Source organism: Sturnira hondurensis, unplaced genomic scaffold (assembly GCF_014824575.4).
Source record: "Sturnira hondurensis isolate 20B ecotype Veracruz unplaced genomic scaffold, ASM1482457v3 Scaffold0013541, whole genome shotgun sequence".
In the NCBI taxonomy this organism is placed as follows: Eukaryota; Metazoa; Chordata; class Mammalia; order Chiroptera; family Phyllostomidae; genus Sturnira; species Sturnira hondurensis.
Genome location: NW_028086172.1, coordinates 740,281 through 757,166, shown reverse-complemented (window position 1 = coordinate 757,166; position 16,886 = coordinate 740,281). Strand labels below are relative to the sequence as shown.

Sequence of the window (16,886 nt, the reverse complement as noted above, 5' to 3'; positions counted from 1 at the left end):
TTACTTCTCCTATTGCCTTCTGATTCCATGAAGAAGCCTGTTTCAGTTCTAAGAGACATTTGTTAGAAATATAATTTTTTTGAAAATATCCTCGGTAGCCTGGATATCCAAATAGTTGTGATTCTCTCCCCAAGTGTGATGAATCACATGGAACTCTTTATACTTTGTGAGTTACGCCAACTCTGACAAAAATAAAAGCTCTGCTTGTTCAGCACATCCCTATTGATTCCCGTAGCACATCGTTGTTGCACTGACGATTGATAAATGCTATCTTCCTGTGAGAACATGCAACAGCCTCCTTTGACATTTCACATTCATCTCAAGTTGCATTAGTTTCAGAGCTAGTTTGCAGTTCTAAAAATATCTTACATAAAACAGGTAATAATGTGCCGTTCACAGCAGAGAGATCTGAAAGCAGGAAAGAGAATATTCAGCTATTTCAGGACATTAAATGAAACAAGAAATAATTTGAAAAAGTACAATTTCAGTATAGTTTACAAAATATTTGACTTCGTGTTTATTGTTTGGGTGGCAGAAAATTATGTTCCCTCCCCTAATATAGTCCAATATAACTTAACCTAGATACCTTCATTTTTAAAGTGTTTTATTGTAAGATTTTGTTTCTCCAACATGTTATAGGCCCAAGCAATGATTTTGGCAACATAATTAAACAGTAAAAGAGCTTTAGTATGTTTGAAATTGTATAACAGTTTGTCATGAAGCTATGTTTATTTGGAAATCTGGATTTTTGATTATTGTGTCTCTGTGCAGAAGTTTAGAGGAAAAGGGCTGGCACATCTGCTTCTAGATCGAAGTTTTCCCAATATATCTGCCTGACAGTACCTTTCTTCCATAAATCTAGAACATAATACCAGTAAAAAAAACATGACAACCTTACAGCAAAAGACAAACGGACTGTGCAAAATGATGCCTTTATAGGACCTCAGTCTTCTTGTTGAAATGTAAACATGCAAAGGAGTTTGAGAAATGACAATGTGTGCATGCATGGATCTTCCTAAATATTTTTGTGATTATCCAAAAAATACTATAGAACTGTTGGGATTGCAGGTTGTTTATTTAGTACCACTAATTGGACTTTCAAAGCAATATATAATCCACACTTTCAGATTTAACAGGCCTTCGAATGATCTCTTCTCACCATGAACCTCAATTTTTAAAACTGCTGAATTTGGAGGTTGAGATTAAACACATTTGACTCTCTTGTAGAGAAATGAGAATTACATACTCTGACCTCCTAACAAAAGTCTTCGAAGGTCTCCAATTTGATTTTGCAGCATGAGAACATATTTATAACAAATTAATTGCTAACATTAAATGCTGGCTAAAATGTCAAATATAAATAAAATATTACCAAATAATACTTAAATTTTTTTTGATTTCTGATACTTTTCCTGTTCTAAAGAAATGTTCTGTTAATGATCCTATGGCTAAAGTGGAAAATTGACATTTTTTTAAATAAAAAGGAAGTGGTTTTATAGTTGTGCCAAAGATATTTTAGGCAGAAGAGAAGGGGTAAGTTAACGATCATATTAATTGAAATAGGATGACATTCCTTTATCATTGGCCATTGGGAATGCTATCTTGGTTAAGGAGAGTTCAAAAACAGCCTTCTAACACCCAGCTTCTCTACCCCCTCTCTTCTTCAACAAGATAGAGGTACAGGAGGAAAGGATCCTGGTGCGTTGGCAGCAGCCTTCCATCCCCTCAATAGAAATCTTGTAGTTAAAACCAAGCAAACAAAAATGGCGATCAAGGCAAAGGGGTGATCTTTAAGCCACCGTGGTTTCTAGAAATAGTGTACAGAATGAATATAGAAGGGACTAAATTACTAACATTCGATATAACTGAATAGCCTGCAGTTATTCCTAAAATAGATAGTGAAGACAGGTTATTAAAGTTATATTAATATATCAGTTTGGGGATTTACAAACCCAAATACATTCTTCAGTAACTTAATGTAAGTATATGTACTTCATGTAAGAACACATCTGTATTATGACCCCACATTGTGGGTATGCTTTTATCAGTACGTCTGTCATCAGGGACCTGGGCTCAATGATCATTTTCTTTGTGTCTTTTTCATCTACTCACTCTGCATCTTTACTTCCCCATAACTCCCCCTGCTCAGTGTCCTTTCATTTCTTTATTTCAGCCCTAGCATTCCAAAAAACAGAACAAAGATTTTAACAGTGTATTATGGTCATACTTCTTGTATGACAGAACATTTAAGTATGACATTTTACACATTAAGTATTTTTCAACTGCTTATAAAGAAATGATTACATAACTACCCAGGAGCATGCCAAACTGTTACGCTGTGTGTGTTAAGGCAAATGTAGTTATCCCCTTATTGTGCTTGAGAACATTATATAGAATGATGATAAGGTCTGTATGGGCTGAGGCAATGTGCTTCAGGACAAAGCTGCTGGTTCTTTGGGCTTTTAGTTTTAAGAAATTGATAGGATTAGGGGCCAAACCTTCATCCTAATTGTTGGGGCTTCAAGTTTCTGCATAGCCTACCAATTGTACGATATGCAAGTTTGCATATCTTTGCCAGTGTTGCACTGTCAGATAATAATTTAAATTCCCTCTTCACTTAAGTTTTTTCCTGTTTTCAAGTGAGGCTTGCCCAGAAAAAAATAGGGTAGCTATCATTATATATTTTGATATGCCAAAGAAGGAGGAAATGGATGAATAAAATTTAGGATTTATTAATAATTCATTCCACAAATATTGAGCACCAGTTGTGTGTCAAGCAGACTCCTAGATTCTGGGAATAAAATGGAGTCAAAACAGAATATGCTTTCATTGAGGAGGAGGCATGAAAAATAAAGCAGCTCCAGCCAGATAGCTCAATTAGTTAAAGCATGGTCCCAATACGCCAAGGTTGTGGGTTCAATCCCTGGTCAGGGCACATACAAGAATCAACCAATGAATGCATAACTAAGTGGGGCAGTAAATTGGTGTTTCTCTCTCTCTCTTAAATGAGTAAAAATTTAAGTAGATAAATAAACCAAACTATTACAGTTAAGTAGTTATAAGTAGCAATATTAAGGAAAAAAACAGAAGGGAGTTAAGGAGGGACACTCCTTCAGATAGCGAAGGTCTTTCGAACAAGATAACATTTGAGCACAGATCTAAGTGAAGTGAGGGAAAAAGCCCTGAAGCAAGTCTGATTCAAGAATTGGAAACAAGTGAGAAGTCATTACCGCCATCCATCTTTTTCTTTTCAAATCAGTGTCGCATACCCCCACAGAATCCATTGATTGATGTCCAAAAGCTCCTTAACTGGTGAATTCAGAAATGCACCTTGACCTGTTCACTACAGTGATTTCAAGGTCACATGTCTGTTCTAGGGCCACAGAAATGACCTTGCAGCCATTCAGTAACCACGGTGCCATTGTGTCCTAGGAGGACCTGGCTCTTCAGCAAGCAGACCATTGGCCTCAGGTACTGAGGCCCAAGCACTTGGGTGTCATTGCTTTCTTAGCAGAACTATCTACATAGGGCCACATGTATTGTGCCTCTTCATCCTCCACACAAATCCGTCTATGATGTGGAATATTCTTCAGAAATATTTATGCATAAGGGAAATCCTGGATCTTAAACAGTGACACTTACTGTAAACAGTCTTCCTCACAGAGTAAGAAGTAACCTGTGTGCGTATTTACAGGGAGAGCTTTCCGAAGAGTCCTTAGATGGGAGTGTGTTACATGTTCAATACAAAAAAGCCAGTGCAGTGGGAGTAGAGTTCTCAATGAGGGGAGAGTGGTAGGAGATGATTTTAGAAAGGCAACAACAGTAAAACAATAGTCATACAACATTAAAAATGGTAAGTTCCTTTGTAGACACTTACTATGTGCTTCCTAAGCACCTTAACTATATTTTGGGGTGTTTTGCAAGGAAAATACTTGAGTGTGAATATTGTGCCTTCATCTGCAAATGAAAGTGCTCTGGGTATTACATTGTAAGATATGTGTTGTTGTTGTTCCTTATCTTCTTAGAGTACAGAAATAATGTGCTTTTCTGAAGTTCATTGCTAAACCAACTTTATTCAGTTTTACACAGCATTATTAAGTAGAAACTATTAGTTCAAGGGAAGAAAAAATGAAGAATCTACAATTTTACTGTTGTCTATAGCAGTTTAACATTAAATCCCTTCACCTGGTTTAAGACATACCATACAAAAATACACAATTCAACTGCTTTACTAAATTTAGAGCATTTTAACAAATAATTTAAATATCATGCAATAATTTCTAACTTTTTAACTTTTTTTCCTATTTCACATGTTTTTACTGAATATATGTTGGGGTGACATTCATTAATAAAATTATATAGGTTTGGGGTGTACAATTTATGACACATCATCTATATCTTGAATTGTGTGTTCGCAACCCAAAACATGTACCCTCCTTAAAAGGGTACCATCTTCTACCTTCCCCCGCCCCAGTTTCCCTCTGGTAATCACCCTACAGTTGTCTGTGTCTGAGGTTTTCCTTTTATTTTTTTGCTTAATGTCAGCATCTTTTTCCCCCCAATCTCCCACCATTTGCCATCTGAGAGCTGTCAGTCTGTTCTCTGTATCTATGCGTCTGTTTCTATTTTGTTCATCAGCTTATCTCGCTCATTAGATTCCACATATCAGTGCAATCATATGGTACTTGTCTGTCTTTGTTTGACTGGCTTATTTCATTACCATAATGTTCTCCAGTTCCATCCATGCTGTCACTAAGGGTAAGAGCTCCTTTTTTTTTTTTTTTTTGCTGTTCCTTACTATTCCATTGTGTAAATGTACCACTGCTTTTTTATCCACTCTTCTACTGATGGGCAGGTAGGTTGCTCCCTGCACCTGGCTGTTGTAAATAGCACTGCTATGAACACAGGGGTGCATATATTCTGATTGGTGTTTCAGGGTTCTTAGGCTATATTCCTACAATTGGAATTGCTGGGTCAAAAGACAGTTCCAACTTTAGTTTTTTTGAGGAAACTCTATATTGTTTTCCACAGTGGCTGCAGAGGCATGGACACATGGAACATACTGACAGCTATCATAGGAGAGGGGTTGGGGGGATGGAAGAGATCAGCCAAAGAACATATATGCATATATGCAAAGCCCATGGACACAGACAATGAGGTAAAGGCAGGGGGTGGGGCTGGCTGGATGGGGACAAAGAGGGGAAAATAAAGGACATCTGTAATAGTGTCAACAATTTAAAATTAATGAAATCTGAATATTTACCTATTTACTTATACAGTGGAACCTTGGTTCGCAAACTTAATTCATCCCAGAAGGTTGTTCGAGAACTGAACTATTTAAGATGGGAAACTTTGAGAATGGAGGTTAGACTGTATTTGCAAAATAAAATGTTTGATAAACAGAAAAAAAACCCAATACACTGATCATATTCTGGCACACTGCCTACAGACCTACCTTCCCCCTTCAGTTCCCTTATATAACTTTATAAATTACTTTATCCTTTCTGGGTTTTTTGTTTGTTTGTTTTCTGTTTTGGTACTTCAGAGTTGCTCTTTTCAACATATGTGTTCTTAGCTCCCTACATGGGGTAACACATCACACGTATGTAACTCTAAAAGTATAAACCCAAACTAAAAGAATAAAGAAATACCTTATTGCCATTTTTAAGCAAAACAGAATAATAGATGAAAAGTTAAACATTTCTCTGTAAATGAGGAATCTGACTATGATATTTAATTTAATATTTAAGTAATCACCTTTCAGGAGCAATTGACTGCTCTTAATGACTTGCTTAATGAAGTAAGTTTGAGAGTAATTGGCATACATGTTGCTTCTAAACAAGAGGATTTTTATGTCTACACAAAGCATTATGCATACACTTGAACTTGCCACAGAGGATCAGAGCAATACTTATATGCTATAGTTATTTTCATATCTACTGTATATCTGAAGAAAAAAGGAACTTTCTGCTCTAAGTTTTTTCCATCCTTCTTACTTTGATTAAATTGCATCTTAGGATTTTCATTAGAAAGTACTTTTAAACAACTGCACAACTGTAGAAACCGAAGCCTAAACCGAAGCCTAAAGTGATTACAGCTTATTAGTAGCAAAACTGGGCCTATAAATCAGACTTTCTAACTGCTAGACTTTCAACCACACTGATCTCCTAGCAGCACATTCAACTCCTTTCTTCTGATAAATTATGAGTGTCTAATCATCATTATAGCTGATGTTAAAAAGTGCTTAGATGAAGCTGACTACAAATGAAATATTTGAAAGAATCATGACATTGTCAGAGAACTGTCATGTCAGGGATATAAATTAGGACATTTTACAAACTCCTGTATCATAGAAATAGTTAAATCACCTCGTTCATTTCACTGTTTTCAGAAAATGCCTCAAACATCCAGTGAAATCAGGAGTACATGTTATTTCGTGTACATTGTCTAAGAACACTCTGGGGCTTCCCCATATACCCACCAATGTCAAGAGCGGTCTCTAGACAGGGAATTACCTGCTCCTCTGGCCTTCACCGTTAGTAGTATGTACAGTCAGCAACTGAGTTCATATCTATGCTGTTATTCTTGAGTAGATCTACTTTACAACTTTATTCAAGAAATAAGGCCATTGCTCAAATACCATTTACAGTTTCTTTGAGAGCTAACCAACAAATACATTAAAATAATTCAGGCCCTATTTGCTTATTCTCTCTTAAAGAATATAGAACTGATGATAAATATATCTATGTAAAACCTCTAAGGTAACTTTTAAAGTGATCTTGCAATTTTCTTTTCTTCAGGCCGAATTTTTAAAAGTGCCTTAATTTTGTTAGTTTTCTGTTGACAGCAAGGGCTTAGCACAGATTTTTTTATTTTGTGTTGAAAGTGGCTGGCAAAAATAAGTTAATACAAAATTTTGCTTTTGCTCAAAGCCCTATGTCATTAAAGGAGAGGAAAATACTGGCAAAGTCATAAAAATTTATGAAACACCTGGTGTTGCTTCCAGTCAAGCTCAAATAATAGGTGTTCCCCCTTGCATAAAATTATTTTCTTTTATCCTTTCAGCATAGCAGAAGTTTTCACAGGTGCATGGTAATTTTAGTCATTATTTAGCTAAAACATTAATCTGTCAAAAGTAGAGATGACCCCAGTGGGCAATATACTTGGCAAAACTAATACATAACATGAGATTATCGTCTCATTTTTGAATGAATAAAATATAACAACAGTCTTTCTAAGGACGTATCCAAACAAAATTCATTCTGTTTGTTAGCGATCACATACTTTAAAAAATATTCATCATCTTCAGTTCTCTAATATTGCAGGACAAAATATTTCACTCTCTCTATTTTTAATTATGGTTATTGGGGTGGCATTGGTTAATAGGATCATACAAGTTTCAAGAGCACATTTCAAAGGTACATAATCTGTATATTGTATGGTTTGCCCACCACCCAAATTGAAATCAACATCTGTCACCATAGATTTGGCCCCTTTACTCTTTGCCCTTTCCCTCTGGCCATCACCACACTGTTGTCTGTGTCTGAGTTTTAAAACATAATATACAGGTGTTTGTTAAAGTTAGAATTTAAATATGTATGTCTATTTTTAAACATTACACTAAATCAAAATATTAATTTGTTAGTAAAGCAAAAGAATAGAATTACTCTTGCTTGTTGAATAATGACTGCTTAAATCTGAGAGTGTATCTAAGAGGCACTTGTAAGCTAGTGGACTATTACATTTGTTAATGATTAAGAGTAGTGAGAATGGAGTACATTATGACATCAGAACACACTCAATTTGTTTCATTCAAACCTGTTATTTAGTGTATTTCATCTATAAAATTTATTTGTGTTGAAAACTATCTTCATCACTCATCTTCGTGACCACTGTATTACAGTGCTATCTTGCAGGAAGCATGCTTTTGACAACTGTGTGTGATTAAAAAAATAAAACAATATAGTCAAGGGAATGTATGGCTAGAATGGTAAATACAGATATCTAGATATTTTCCTAACCTTTCTATTTTGGTGGATATATGGGAACCAATAGATCATTCACTTGAAGTAACTTGTCTTTTTAAAACACATGCCTTTGACTATATCAAAGAGACATAAGATGCAAGATGATTTTTGCTAATGATATTCATTAGGATTCTAAAAAATGTTTTATTTTCATGATTTTCTAGCTTTTCAATTTTTTCTCAATCCCTCCACTAGCTTTTCAACTTTAGGAAAATTAAAGGTGTGACTATGACTTTCAACTTGGAGGTTCCATAATGCTATAGACCTACAAACACACAAATACTTTCTAGATAAGAAAAGGTCAAGCTTTCAAAAGCCATGCCCTCTTAAGTGAATATAATTTTCTTAGTGATGAAAAACTTAAATAAAATTTAACTAACTTTAATATCATGTATATCCTTCAGACTTCACTTAACATTTTAAAAATTGTGGGGGGGAGGGGATAATGGGGGAAAGAAGGGGAAGGGTCAAGTTAAGGGACATGTATATAGGACCCATGGACATGGACAATGGGAGGGAGTGGGGTGGGTAGGGCCAGGAAAGTAATAGGGGAAAAATGAGGACAACTGTAATTGAACAACAATTTAAGATTTTTTTCAATTATTCAATTTTTAATTACTTTTATCAATAACTATATCATTCTTGTCATTTAATGAAAACTAAGAGTGTATGGTCATAAAAGGGGTGAAATGGGGAAACCTCATACTGATTTGGTTCTTATAGTCGGTGTCATGTATTCTAAGAACTGAATGGAGATCATCCCACATCAGTTATTTGATAGTTCATTTGGAAATGTTCACTGGGGAACGCACTTCACTGTAGGTGAGTCTGGTGTGCTGGAAAGTCACAGTCCTGGGCTTGGCACCAAAAATAATGCAGGAAGTAAAAAGTGCAGAGTTTCACTGCAGTTCTTCATTCTATGCCAGGTACAGACAATATCTAAACTCCTGTGCTTTTCTAATGTCTGAGCTTTCCTCTTTATTCCTTTTCTGTCTTTTTTCCCTTTCATTACCATTTGGATTCTTCTCCTAAGAGTGGATAAACAGAAGTAGGAGTAGATGTAGGGTGAGGAATCTGCTGCATTTTTGCTTCAAAGAAGTGATTCTGGGGTGCTCTGGAAGTCACCATGAATTAAAATAAGATTCTTTTTTAAAAAGATTTCATTTATTTATTTTTTTAGAGAGGGGAAGGGAGGGAGAAGAGAGGGGGAGAAACATCAATGTGTGGTCGCCTCTCACACACCCCCCTACTGGGGACCTGGCCCACAACCCAGGCATGTGCCCTGACTGGGAATTGAACCAGTGAACCTTTGATTCACAGACTGGCACTCAATCACTGAGCTACACCAGCGAGGGTTAAAATAAGATTCTAATCTTGGCCCCAAATGTGTACTGGTTGACTATATTATAAGGTTAGACTTGTGTCAGGAACCCACTATGTCATGAAGATTATGCCTATATTACTAGGTATGAACTATGAGGATTACTGATATTCATTTCTGGAAATAATATATTTATTGCTAGGTATGGTGATTTAATTACAAAAAAAATTTAAGCTAAGGTGACAGAATTCCCCTGGACAAATGTGGCAACTGATTTTTTTGGAGAACTATTACTATAGTTACAGAGTAGAACATCCAATTAAAAGAGAAAATGGTTTTTAGAACTTTCTACATAGTAAATTCAACTCATACTCATCACCTTGAAAGTCAAACTTGGAACTCACTTAATTTTTTAAGCAAGTTTATTTTGTGGTAACTTGCTGGAGACTCATGACAAAAATGTAAGGGAAAGCTCCAGATTCTGCCATAGTATATCACTCATGGGTTTCTTTAATTCCTTTTATTGACTTTATTGGAGTGACACTGGTTAACAGTTATACAGGTTTCAGGTACATAGTTCCACAGCACATCATCTACACTGTACTGTGTGCTCACCACCCCAAGTCAAGTCTCCATCACCATATCCCCCTCTACCATCTTCCCCCCTTCCCACCCCAGAATCCACCAACATAATGAGAACACAACACACTGCATAGGAGAACATATTCACCAATGATTCATCTGATGAGGGGTTAACGTCCAACATTTATAAAGAACTTCTAAAACTCAACAACCAAAAAAAAATCAATGATAAAATGGGCAAAAGGACCTGAATAGACACTTTTCCAAAGAGGACACACAGATGGCCAACAGACACATGAAAAGGTGCTCAATATCACTAATACTCAGAGATGCAAATTAAAACCACAATGAGGTATCACCTCACAGTGGTCAGAATGGCCATCAACAATAAATCAACAAATGAGTGCTGGTGAGGGGGTGGTGAACAGGAAACCCTCCTTCACTGTGCATGGGAATGCAGACTGGTGCAACCACTGTGGAAAGCAGTCTAGAGTTACCTCAGAAAACTAAAAATGGAACTGAACAATTTTCTTAGGTTCCACCAAGGAAGAAATGCCAATCAGCCACAAAGTTAGGCAGTACAGAGCTTTATTGGGGTTTGCACACCCGGGTGAAGTTCTCCAGTCCACGGAGTGGGGCCGGGGAAGTCACACCCAAGCAGGGAATGTGGCAGGGTTTTCGTTTGGTTGGCTCTCTTCGTGGGAGCTGGGGACTGGTCCCCTTTGAACAAAGCGGCAATATATCATTGGTGGTTCTCCTCGGGCTCAGGTTGCTATGCGGATATGCGTTTTGGCAAAGCCCATCGCTCTTTCAGCTCCCTGGTTTGACCTCAGTCGTCTTTTCCAGGTCGTAGTTCAGCCGCCATTTTGTCCTACCCCACCCATCCTGACAGGAACTGCCTTATCACTCATGGTTTTTTGTTTGTTTTTTAGTATACACATAATGGAATACTACCCAACCATAAAAAAGAGGAAAATCTTACCTTTTGTGACAGCATGGGTGGATCTGGAAATTAATATGTTGTTTTTATTTCAGTTGGCTTTTGTTTTGATTTGTCAGTTTGTTTCTTTGTTTTATATTTCACGTGTGAGTGAAATCATATAGTTTTCATCATCTTCCATCTGACTTATTTCACTTAGCATAATAGCCTCGACATGCATGCATATTATCACAAATGGCAGTGTTTTATATGGCTGAGTAGTATTCCATCGTGTGTATAAATATATACACATACCACTTTTTCTTTATCCATCCATCAATTGGTGGACACTTAAATTGTTTCCATAACTGCATGTATTTGATTCTTTCCAGCTTTTTTTTATGGTTGGTACTTAGCTTTATACTGTTGTGGGAGGAACAAATGCTTGATGTGATTTCAAACTTCTTAAAATTTTAAGATGTATTTTGTGCTCCAACACATGGTCTGGCCTATTCTTGAGAATGTTCCGTGTGCACTTGACAGTGATATGTATTCTGTCACTTGGCTGGAAAGCTCTGCAAATATCTGTTAAGTCCATCTGCTCTAAAGAGTAATTTGAGGCCAATGTTTTCTTTTTTTGGCTGTCTGGAAGATCTATCCATTGATTCAAGCAGGCTGTCAAAGTCTCCTACTATGATTGTTTTATTTTCTATTTATGTCTTTAGGTTTATTTATCATTGCTTTACATATATTGGCGCTCTTGAACTGGGTGTGAATATATTAATAAATGTTATGTCTTCATCATGGATTATCTCCTTTATAATCATAAAATGTCTAACTTTGTCTCTTGTTACAATTTTGTCTTGCAGTCTATCTTGTTTGATATTAAGTATGGCTACACACACTTTATCTGGATAGCATTTGCTTGGAGTAGCATCTTCCACCCTTCACTCTGAGTCTATGTTTGTCTTTGGAGCTGAGATGAATCTCCTGAAGGCAACATATAGTACATCTTGTTTTTGACCCATTCAGCTACACTGTGCCTTTTGCTCTGGGAATTAACTCCATTTACATATAGAATTATAACTGGTGTTTGAATATTTTACTAGTGCCATTTTCTCTTTTGTTTTTTGGTTGCTCTGTATCTCCAATGTTTCTTTTCATTTATTTTTCTCCTGGGATACTTACTCTCCTTATGTTGCTCTTTCTATTTAAGTCAGACAGTTCTCAACATGTTCTTTTCTTTTTTAAAAGATCTGGCCCTGGCTGGTGTGGCTCAGTGGATTGAGCTCAGGCCTATGAACAAAGGGTCACTGGTTCAATTCCCAGTCAGGACACATGCCTGGGTTGCGGGCCAAGCCCCGAGTGCGAGGTGTGCAAGAGGCAACCACAATTGATGTTTCTCTCCTATTCTTTCTCCCTTCCTTTCCCTCCCCTCTCTCTAAAAATAAATAAAAATCTTTTTTTAAAATCTCATTGCCCTATTATTCCACTTGAATTATTTCTAGATTTCTATCACAAAGTTTACTAATTCTCTCCCATATCGTCTGCTCTATATTCAATGCTTTCTAATGCATTCTTCATCTCATTCATTGAATTGCTCAGTTTTAAAATTTGTTTTTTTATAATTTCCGTCTCTTAGGTAAAGTATTCCTTCTGTTCATTAACTTTCCTCTTGAGCTCATTGAAATGCCTTTCAAAGTTCTCTTGTATTTTATTGAGTTTCTTCATAATTGCTACATTGAATTCCTTATTACTCAGGCCACAACCTTCCATTGCTTTGAGTTTGGTTTCAAGAGAATTGTTATTTGCCAATGTGTTTCCCATTACTTTGGCTGTTCATGGTGCTAGATGGGTGGCTCTTCTGGCAATTGGAAGTGATGAACACCTTTTTTATTCTGGTACCATTTCGATGTTAAAATTTTAGCAGGTTGATAAATAGAGGTCTTTTGTCTTCTGGTATACAGTGCTATAGCACCAACTTTTGTTTTCTCTTATCTGCACTAATTATGTCTCCAGGGTCATGGCAGGGAAGCATCACTTTGGTCATTCAAGTTGCCACCTGGTTGACTAGGGTGGTGAGTGCTCCATCTGTGTCTGAGTCCCCTGGGTTGGGGCACAGCCACTGTGGTGAGGGAGTATGACAGTTTGGGGAGAGAGCTGTTTGCAAGCTTGCATCACTGCTACTTGTTTTTCTATGGCTGCCCTGGGAGACCATAGATGTGTCTCTGTTGTTGTTACCAGGCTTCACAGCAATTGAAGGAGAAAGCCAGATCCTCCAGTTCCCATGGTGTGGGGCCACACTCCAACTCCTCCGCTGCTAATGGATTTTCTAGGGCTGCAGACTCAGCTATAGTATATGGGGAACCACGTCTGTGGGTACCATCCTTGTTCTTCACCCTGCGCTGCATCCTCCTCGTGTTTCAGGATGTCTACCTTCATTGGTATTGATGTTCAGATCTCTCAGGCATCCTAGGGTGTTGAGCTGAGGAACCTTTGTTGGGTTATAGATGTCCAAATAGTTTTGACGAACAGGGAAGTACAATGGGGAAATATAAAGAAGCCACCTCACTCCATTATGGTGTGCAATAGGTCTTTTTCTCTAGTTTTTAAAATGAGGAAAGTGTGTGCACCTATATCTCATATGGTTGTGTGAAAGATTGATTGTAACAATAAATATTTGGGCAGTGTCTCATGTACATGTTCAATAAATGTTAACATTTATGAACAATTTTCATCATAACTGATTCATCATTTGGGATAAGCATACTAGAGTTTCATAGAGGTAGATGATAAAACTGCCTCCTAATTAACTATTGCTTAATCATTGAGTCAATTATTTTGTAATACGTATGTCATTGGTATTTTACCAATTCATTCATTTAATTTCTCATCTGAGGAGATTCCCACATATCTTCATAATCTAGTTAATTACAAATATCCTTCCTTCATTCACTAAAGTGGATACCTGAAATGGTAATGTTATGTAGGTATCATTTTCTAGTAATTCAAGCAGGGAATTTAATGTAAGATATTTTGACGTCCCATTTTAATACTTAATTGTGTTATTTGGATTGTGGTAAAATCAAACTAAGAAAATATAGCAGCTAAAATAATAAAAACGTTTAGGTCCTTGTTGGATGTTCTACAAGCACACTGTGGGACATAAATGCAGTGAATGTTTTAGAACAGGGGTAGGTTTATCTCCTCTTTAAAAGAAGAGAGAGTAAATATTTTGGGCTTTTCAGGCTATCCAGTCTCTGTAGTAACTACTCAACTCTGACTTCAGTGCAAAGGCAGACACAGATAATATGGAAATGAATGAGTGTTTCAGTATTCCAATAAGACCATGTTCATGGACATTGATTTTGGGAATTTCAGATAATGTTACTTTTGCATTTTGATGGTGTTAGGCATTTAAAAAGGCAAAATCCACTTTGAGGTCATGAACCATACAAACAGATGGCTGGCTGGATTTGGCCCATGGGCCATAGCCTCTCAAACCTTGTCTTAGAAGCACTTTTCGAGGCACAAAAAGAATATTTTCTCCAACAGACAACTATAAAAATTCTGTCATGTTGATAGCCTTAGCTGAGATGCTTTGAGCTTTTGACCTTCCCACTAGCTGAGGCTTGCTCATTTTTCAAAGGTGCTTTGATTTGACAGTCAATTTAAAATCAATTTTGCACATCAAAATGATCTCACTACTGTTAAAGTAGGTAAAATAATTCAGACTGCATGTGTTTTACACTGACTACAATAGTGAATGAAAATCAAGAAAAAGCATTACTGTAGATTTTCACGTCTGGAAAACAAAAATCACATGAAAGTAAAAATCCCCTCAAAACTATTCCTTCAGTCATACATTTAATAAACATTTAGAATGCTTAATATATCCAAAGTAGCTTTACAGAGAGAATGCTATATAAAACTGCTTCCCCATTGCTTACATTCTAGTATAGGACATAAAATATGTATATGAATAACTATAATGCAAGATGGAATGTGATAAGAGATATAATTGTAGTATATCAAATAAGCCTTAAATAATGTTAGTATTTTGTGAATTAGAAAAAACTGTTTATAAAAACTGTACCCTTCATTTTTTAAAAAAAATCCCTGCACCCTAAGTCCCAGTATGTCTACTACTGATATATTTATTTGTGTATGTAGAACAAGTTTTTCCTTTGGACAATAATTATGTGCCTCTTAGTTTTATAAAAAGCTAGCTGTTCTCTATACCAGGGTAATATTTATGTTAAAGTTCAGATACCTAAAGGGAGTATTGTAGACCAGCATTTGCTCTTAGAGCCTAGTGACAATATTATTTCATTCTTATTTCTAGACTTTTCGTAGGAGCCTCTAAAGTATGAAAGGATAATTTGAAGAATACTAGAAAAACACCTCATGGCCCAGATATCCCGTCAGATCCATCTAGCTAATTTCCACATTTGTTTTTGGAAATCATTTCTTTGTCCTCTGTTAAACTGTAAATAGCCCTAGCTTCCAGGCTTTTGGTATCAATAAGGATGATGTTTATTTGCAGGCCTCTGAGTCTATTGTTACATGTTGTTATGTTAATTTTGCCATAATGCAAATAAGGTTATGATGTACCAAAATAGATTCTTAAAATTATCATATTCCATCTACTGCCTAAATCACTAGAATATCTTATCAAATTTATTTAGTTGTAATTTATACACTACCAAATTACACAGAAATGACTATACATACTTTTGTAGGACTTTTCTAATGCAGTTTACTTATGGTCACAGCATCAAAGCAAGACCACTTGGATTTCTGATCAAAACAGATGTAAATCTCCCCTGACTGGTGTGGCTCAGTGGACTGACTGAGTGTGGGCCTGTGAACCAAAGGGTCACTGGTTTGACTCCCAGACAGGGCACATGCCTGGGTTGCTGGCTAGGTCCCTAGTAGGGGGAATGTAAGAAGCAACCACACATTGATGTTTCTCTACCTCTCTTTCTTCCTCCCTCCCCCCAACCATCTAAAAATAAATAAATAAATAAAATCTGTTTTTAAAAAGCCATGTAAATCTTATACTCCTGTTAATGTAGTTTTACTTGTTTAAAGAAAGCCCTATTTACATTTAAAAGGTATAGGAAAAAAGAAAAAAACAATCAACAAAATGAAAACACAACCTATAGAATGGGAAAAATATTTGCAAACCATTTTGCTAATGAGAGGTTCATATAAAATATATGAAAAGTACAACTCAATAGCAGAAAATAATAACCAGAGGAAAAATGGGCAGAAGACTTAGACATTTTTCTAAAGAAAACATCTAAATGGCTGACAAGTATGAAAAAAGATACTCAGCATCACTAATGATCAGGGAAATAAAACAATATCATGATGACATGACCTCACACTTGATAGAATAGCTATTATAAAAAATACAAGAGTTATCAAGTGTTGGCAAGGGTGTTGAGAAATGGAAACCCTTGTGCAATGCTGGTGGGAATGTAAAATTATGCAACTGCTGTGGAGTTTGGTTTCGAACTTCCTCAAAAAATTAAATATATAACTACCATATCATCTAGCAATCTTCCCTTTGGGTATATATACTAAGAGAATGAAGTTAATATCTCAAAGAGCTGTCTGCACTCCCGTGTTCATTGCGACATTATTCACAGCAGCCAAAGCATGGTAAGAACCTCAGTGTCCATTGACAGATGAACATTAAAGAAAATGTGATATATATGCACACACATATGATGGAATGTTGTTTAGCCATAAAAAGAAACCTGCCACTTGCAAACATTAGTGAACCTGGAGGGCACTATGCTAAGTGAAATAAGTCAGACTTATAGTGAAATACTATACGGTCTCACTTTAATGTGGAATCTAAAGGTCAAACTCATAGATTCAGATTGGTTGGTTAATGGTTGCTGTTGCAGCAGGTAGAAATAATGGGGAGATGTTGGTCAAAGGGTACAAATTTCCCCTTATAAATTGAATAAGTTCAGGAGATCTAACATACACCATGGTGACCATAATTAATAACACTGGCTGT

The 16,886-nt window shown here is 36.3% G+C and overlaps 1 protein-coding gene across 2 annotated transcripts in view; it reads left to right on the top strand.

The window, feature by feature from the left end:
- The window catches only part of KLHL4 (kelch like family member 4), a 49,174-nt gene that overhangs the window by 976 nt on the left and 31,312 nt on the right, over positions 1 to 16,886 (top strand). The window lies entirely within an intron of this gene.